Here is an 8,134-nt window from a genome sequence, read left to right as displayed (position 1 = left end):
GACCGAGCGGCGTCACTCGCTCTCCAAAGAATATTGGCAAACGAGAGAGCTTGGAAGCTCAGGGCCCTACGCTATGCTTTTTTGCCTTGATGACCTAGACAAAAAAAAGCATAGGGATGTTATAAATTCTTTAAAAAAATCCTTTTTTTTGGACATAACCTGGGATTCGAACCCGCACTATCGCGCGCCCTGCATGCATCCCCCGATACACTTCGCATACATACTAATTCTTCCCAGTTGTTTACATTGTGATCTTGCATTTGAAAGCCCGATTTGAATATGCATTGTGGCCAGCCGTCTTTGATGGCACGGTACGGTAGGGGATAGGCACGGGACAGGTATGATCGAGGGTAATACGACACCGTCTAGCTGCCCCCAATATTCAAATAGGGCTTTCAAACGCAAGATAATAACGTGAAGCAACTTGGAAGAATGGGTCTGAATGCGAAGTGTATGGGGGAATGCATGTAGGGCGATAGTGCGGGTTCGAATCCCAGGATATTCTTGAAAAAAAAAATAGGAGAATTGAAAAATTTATAACATCCTAAGCTTTTTTGCCGTCAGATACGGATAGCGCCAGGCGTGACACAAACAAACACACAAACAAACAAATACCAAACGAGAGAGCTTGGAAGCTCAGGGCCCTACGCTATGCTTTTTTGCCTTGATGACCTAGACAAACAAAAGCATAGGGATGTTATAAATTCTTTAAAAAATTCGTTTTTTGTAAAAACATAACCTGGGATTCGAACCCGCACTATCGCGCCCTGCATGCATCCCCCGGTCTTTGAAAAATTCTTTTTTAAGACATAACCTGGGGTTCGAACCCGCACTATCGCGCCCTGCATGCATCCCCCGGTCTTTGAAAAATTCCTTTTTGTTAAAAGACATAACCTGGGATTCGAACCCGCACTATCGCGCCCTGCATGCATCCCCCGGTCTTTAAAAAATTCCTTTTTTTAAAGACATAACCTGGGATTCAAACCCGCACTATCGCGCCCTGCATGCATCCCCGGTCTTTAAAAAATTCCTTTTTCTTTAAGACATAACCTGGGATTCGAACCCGCACTATCGCGCCCTGCATGCATCCCCCGATACACTTCGCATACATACTAATTCTTCCAAGTTGCTTCACATAATGATCTTGCATTTGAAAGCCCTATTTGAATATGCATTGTGGCCAGCCGTCTTTGCTGGTACGGTACGGTAGGGATAGGTACGGGACAGGTACGATCGAGGGTAATACGACACCGTCTCCCGTACCGTACCATCAAACACCGCTGGCCACATACAGCTGCCCGCAATATTCAAATACGGCTTTCAAACGCAAGATCATAACGTGAAGCAACTTGGATGAATGGGTATGAATGCGAAGTGTATGGGGGAATGCATGTAGGGCGATAGTGCGGGTTCGAATCCCAGGATATGCCTGAAAAAAAAAATAGGAGAATTGAAAAATTTATAACATCCCTATGATTTTTTGCCGTCAGATACGGGATAGCGCCAGGCGTGACACAAACAAACAAACAAACACACAAACAAACAAATACCAAATCAAAGCTGTGTGGACCCTGGCTAGCGCCAGACGTTACTGAAGTAACGTCTTCTGCATAGCTACGGGAACGAGAGAGCTTGGAAGCTCAGGGCCCTACGCTATGCTTTTTTGCTTGCTCATCATGCATGTGACGTGCCAAAGCCGTGTGAACCCTGGCTAGCGCCAAACGATACTGAAGTAGCGTCTGTTGCACTACTACGGCGTTAATATTTTTTGTATATTTATAATTTATAATTTTTTGTTACGTTTCCTGTGAACGGTAGGCGTATGCGGATAATGCCGGCAGAAAAATTGGCAAATTCGGTACTTTTTTGGTAAGTTTCCTGCATGTTTGGTATGTGGATAAAGAAATGGAGCAGAATTCGAGGAATTGCCCGCCATAGGTTTGTATGGTTCTGCCAATTTCACTGCTTTTCGAGCAGAATCTGCCACCTTTTCGAGCATTATCCACACACCCCTAGTGACCGGCGCTGACTCTGCCGATCACGGGCGTTCTGGATTCGACGCGATGTCTGTCCTGCCGTTTCCTGTGACCGGGGCTGACTCTGCCTATCACGAATGTTCTGGAGTCGACGGGATCTCTCTTCCGACGTTTCCTGTTACCGGCGCTGACTCTGCCGATCACGGACGTTCTGGAGTCGACGGGATCTCTCTTCCGACGTTTCCTGTGACTGGCGCTGACTCGCCCGTTCAGGATTATTTTGGAGACGACGGGATCTCTCTTCCAAAGGTTGTTTTAGCTGACGCATCATGTCACATATTCGGCAACTAACGTCCATTCTAATTGCATTTCTTCATCTCCCTACTTCGTATTTCTTTCAAGAAAATCTCCCTAGACAGCACGGAGTCGTTTACATAATACGACTCCCTGCTATACGTTATAATTATTATGCTATCGGCCTACATGCGATTCCCGGGCTGGTCGACAGGCGGCCCAGCCAGCCTGCTAGTGGGATCTCGGCCTCGCACACAAATCCTCACAAAATGTTACTGCACTGAATGCATTCCCCCGATACACTCCGCATATATACTCATTCTCTTGATTGTACCGTATTCTTGATGGTACGGGACAGGTACGGGATAGCGTCAGGCATGCCGATGGCAAAAACAAACCAAAATATATTGTGGCCAGCTGTCTTGGCTGGTACGGTACGGTACGGTACGGGACAGATACGGGATAGCGCCAGGCGTGACACAAACAAACAAACAAACAAACAAACAAACAAACAAACAAACAAACAAACACCAAATTAAAGCTGTGTGGACCCTGGCTAGCGCCAGACGTTACTGAAGTAACGTCTTCTGCATAGCTACGGGAATTAAAGCTGTGTTGACCCTGGCTAGCGCCAGACGTTACTGAAGTAACGTCTTCTGCATAGCTACGGGAATAAAATCAACTCCATACAGCTCTGTTTCCACCATATTTTAGATTTTATGAGCGAAAGTGATACTACGCTGCTGGGCAAACTTTGCAACCATCAATTCCTCTTTGTTACCGCTGTCACCTGGAATTCTCTCCCCACTGACATTAGAATCACCCAAAATAGTCATTGCTTTGTGTCTCGCGTTCGTACCATCTTTGCCAACACACGCTTTGAACCCACTGGTTTAATTCCTTTCAGAGTTTCTGTAACATAGTAACGAATGTTATGGCTGATTTCTACAGTACGCATTTGTTATAACCCTTCCTCTTCTCAATCTATAATGTTATAATTTTGCAGATATATTCCCCGTAAGCCATGAACGGAGACCCCCTCGACTTAGGCCTCGGCCTTTGGGGAATCCATAATAAATAAATAAAACAGAAATTTATTTAAGTAGAAAGGAAAAGGACATATTATGGAAGCGAGTTATGAGTAACTCTCCACCACCGTAACTAGATACAGTCAGAAAGTGCAACAACTAGGCACAAAACTGACAGAGTACTGAGACATTCGACGTCCTGACACCTAGCTTCAACACATCTCCGTAGCGCTAACCGACAGCCTTCCAACTTGGAAGGTTCAAGGTTATGGAAAGACCAAAGAGGAGAAGGCAAGCGCAACGAAACCGAGCAAAAGCTACAGTCCTAACGGAACAAATAATGTCGATTGTTACTGGACGATGACAAGACGGCTGACCAGTAGGCGATTTGACAAAGCGGTCTAACTACAACTCGAAGCAGCAAAGCAGCACACCACCCAACTTGGGTGGGTCATAAATATCAAAGATAAGTAAAGAGGGGGGAAGCGTTGCGAGAACAAATTGTACAAGCCGAAAGCCAAACTCGTACAGTACTCCTCATGCATAACATTGTGATGGACTAGTTGACTACAAAACAAGTTGTTTCACACGACGTACGTTGTCATGCACAAATCGTATCTCCAATTCATTTCGCCAGGAACTTACCACATTCATTCATCTTGGGCACCTTAGGGTCTCTTGGGAATGTCCAAGTAAAGTAATAAAATACAATACTGAAGTACAAAATACAGGGTCCGTCCTGGGTTCCAATGCGCATAATATGAAGAGATTGTGAATGGAACAAGAAAGGTAGGGGTGGGGTGCAGTACTACTATTATGGTCAAGGAATCCAGAAATGATAACGGCATTGGTGTTCATTATTGTGAGTTTGAGTAGATATCTGATGGGCTTACCTGGTAAGTATTGGATTTAGTGGGGTTCTTGATCTTCTTGTTCTTTGCTACCTTGTCCGTTGCCTTGTGTGGTCTGTCTGGCTTACTTCGCAAATGCTTGGAGCGATACGCTTGACATGTAGATCTACGAGGAGCCAGAAGGACAATTGAAGTGTACCCAGTCACTGCACAACTCACGATAACTAATGTAGTGGGAAGTCGAGCGATTAAGGAGGCACAACACGAATAGGGCAAGGACTAGCTGTTTTGTATTGAAATTTCTCCGTTGCAGGAATGCTAGACAACCAGGAGCAGAAAGACTCGGAGACACGAAAACAAAGCGAGATGATTATTCCAGGGAGAAGTTACAAAAGACCTGCATTAGCTTCTAAACACAATTTCCTGAACACCACGATTCACCATTGTGTTTACATGACGGCTTGCTCACCTGGCTTACAACGGGACATGTAACGTTAGAGAACTGTATAGGCAGTCTTGAGTAAGAAAGCAAGGAAGGAAAGCACGATTGAAGTGAACTGGCTCCAATAACCCAGCAGCTTTTATATGCAGACAGCGAAAGTAAACGTACTACGAATCGGGAATGAGCGTGGAAGGCGAAAGGTAAAAAAGGGGTTACTTCTAGGTAGGGTCCAGGGATAATGCCGGCATGCAACCTGAAGTTATGCACTGTACCAAGAGTGCATAAACCAGAGTGTGCAACTGTGCATATCAGATCTGAAACAGCGCAGCTCGTGCACTACGTCATCCTGATGAGGTCAGCCAAGCCGCGACTTGCGTTCAGCTCAAATAATTAATTTTCATGTTTCATAGCCCGGAAATCAGCCAAGTTTGCTTGATTTTAGACGTCCAGTTTCAGGATTTCGGTGTTTTGTGTTACTGTGTACGCTGCGTACATCCACCGACAAGTAAAGTCACACGGCTATCCGTATCAAAAAAACGAAATCAGGACAAACTCAGTGACCTGCACCACCGCGACTGGTTACGCAACTTTTCACCATACCTGTGGCTAACCATGCCTTCAGAAATGACGTACTGCACGAACTACGCTCCCACAGGAACCATCCCGAGTTGCACACTCTGGTGTATGTACTCTTGATTGTACCAAGAGGTTTATGTACTCTTGATGGTACTGGTACATGACGTGGTGATTGTACAGGTACATGACGTTGTGATTGTGTAGACACGGAACACTTTCATGGCTTTAGCACTAATGCTACACAATTACACAATAGATAAATTTGTTTCATGTCACGTGGTCAAACCAACAAATTTAAAAGTACACATGTTTATTTACGTGTACCTGACCACGTCATTGCTACATCAAGACGTCATCAAGTGGTGTGCTTGACTGACCGAACAGTGCTCAATACCCATGTAGGGCAGAAGCTGCGCGCTGAGGAAGAGGGATCTTCGACCAGTGTTCATAACGGCAGCATCCATACAGCGTGGATGGGAAAGGTGTCAGCTAGGATATTAAGTTTTATTAATGCCACAGACCTGTACTCCTGGCCAAGGCCGCTATAATTATGAGCAGCCATGGGAGACCGTCCGAAGCTCTCCGTAGACGAGGTTAGTGATGTCCTGACGCGGCAATGGTCGGGAGTTCACCAATCTCGTCTACAGAGATCACCTTCTCACGACAATGTCATGGTAGTGTCAGTGACTGTTGTCAGCTGACGAGCTGAGAGAAACACGCCATGGGCAGAAGTTGGTAGAAAAAGAGTTAAGAAAAAAACTCGTCAGATTTAAATAAGTAAAAAAGCGTTTCGGAGTAAGCAGGTCTAATATAGCTACAAGGAGGACTAATATAGCTACAAGGAGGAGGACTAATTGTACTGTAAGCATTTCCTATTTGTCGACATGTAAGTGTAAAAGCAGCATTATGCTCAGCGCCAGCACCGGGAACAGCTCTTAAACACCACCCCCGGCACCAGTCCTGATTACCTTCGACGTTCCTTCCCGTACTGTTTCCTTGAATTGTGGAACAGCCTCCCCGAGGACATCTTTCCCCGTCTGGCCAATCACTCTCCACTCACAGCTTTTAAAAAAGGTGTGAACAAACACATTTCAGACCAGCCATGGTCTTGGGACGTGCTTTGAAGCCCATCATGTTGTTCGTCTCACTGTTCTTTCCAGATTGCACCTCTCGGTTTGGGGATGTGCATTGAAGCACCCCATACTAACGGTCTATACTGTCCTCTCTTGGTCACCACTCTCCCTATTACCTATATTGAAATTACCATTCATGTATTGCGCTTCAGATTTTCTTCCGTTTTTGTCTCTTGGTGCGTTACCGGCATGGCGATACTGAGACCTAATGGTCAGTGGAGTGCCTGTAGCCTCACCAGCACTGCTACTATCTGTGACTGTGGCGACCACCATTCAATGTCTAGTCCTCCCCTAACCGTACCCCAACTCTCTCTCTCTCAGCTCTCTTTTTATCTGTCTTTTCTTACTCTTTTTTCTTTGTCAGCCTTCCTGGTGGTTATGTGCTTTTTCAAGTAAATAAAAAAAAAAAAATGTTATACGATGATTGCAAGGAAAGGGAAAGAGAGGATTTGTTCAGAATATTTTTCTTGTTAAATTCATCAGTGAATCTACCTTACAATGGAATAGGGACTACTTGAAACTTATCTTGTTTGGACAGGTTAAAATAGCTGCTATTTGTTCACTATCAAGAAGACATCCAGGAGCGATGACATAATACAGAACTGACGTTAGGAGAAGTCTATAAAACTCAACTTGAATAAAGAGGGTCAGAACGGGGGGCCCATACGGTGAAGATGGTCTCAACAGACTGGGGCTCTCTCAACCGTGGATGGTTGTAGTAAGGTCACTAGTTACGCACACGGTGTCCTCCGGCTTGTTACATGTTTGTCAACTGTATTGTGCCGTGGTCGTCATGGTTATGAACCACAGTTGAAGGTTTTGGAAGCCATCCATCAGCGACTGTACAACACGTATTTGTGTGTACAAAAAGATAGTAAAATTGGGTTGAAATTGTTCAAGTGACGTGTCGTGTTTGGTGCGGACAAGTTTCGTCGTTAATGTTCTCGGTGAAATGTACGGATGTTAGGTGTTATCACTTTGTCCTTCCTTCTTTCTTTCTCTTGTTTGTTCATTTTTTCATTTGCAAGTTTATGTTAGCACATGCATTCGTTATTGCTCTCGCTTTCATTGTTAAAATTCACACTAGTAAATTTCACTGCTGTTGTTCTTAATGCTATTTCCGGAACTTAGATTTTCTATAATAATTCAATTTTGTTTCAATGTTCTTTAGGTCAACGACAATTCCTGATGAGTGTTATACGAAACTTTTTTGAATCCTTATTTTTTCTACAGTATTTCTTCATATTTGCATCGTTTTATTGCACATTGTCTCCACTGTTTTACATTGCATGAATAAAGAGTACACAAATGTCGATTCAGCTTGTTTTATTGATAGCGGTTATCAAAAACAAGGTTTACGTAATATTACGAGGTGATTAGCAAACATTTTACACGGTTTTAAACTCGCCCTGCATTCATAGCCAATGCCCTTTTTCATGACTGATAGTGATAGTAGTTTATTACTCATAAAAAGGACACACTTCAGGCTCATTACAAACATCTTGAAAGTTTTTGTCTTCACAAGTATACTTTCAAGCCTTCTCGTCAGGTGAAATACAGGCAAGGGAAAAGAAACAGGAACAGTGGATTAAATACAGTAAGAAGGTGGTAAAACAGCGCAAAAAAAGAAAGTAGCTAAAGTAAACAGCGAAAAATGCAATAATGACACAAAGGTGCAAATGCGAGAAAACTCAATAAGCGTGACATGTAGTGCGACAACAAGAGACAACCACTGGACATACATGTAACTAACGAGGTTTTGACGACCTACCTAACAGCCTAAGTGTGAATTTGATTTGTTTCTGCTTGAAAAGGTTGGGTTTCTTTGTGTGGA

This window comes from Sycon ciliatum, chromosome 1 (genome assembly GCF_964019385.1).
Source record: "Sycon ciliatum chromosome 1, ocSycCili1.1, whole genome shotgun sequence".
Classification (NCBI taxonomy): domain Eukaryota; kingdom Metazoa; phylum Porifera; class Calcarea; order Leucosolenida; family Sycettidae; genus Sycon; species Sycon ciliatum.
Note: the sequence above shows the minus strand (reverse complement) of the source record.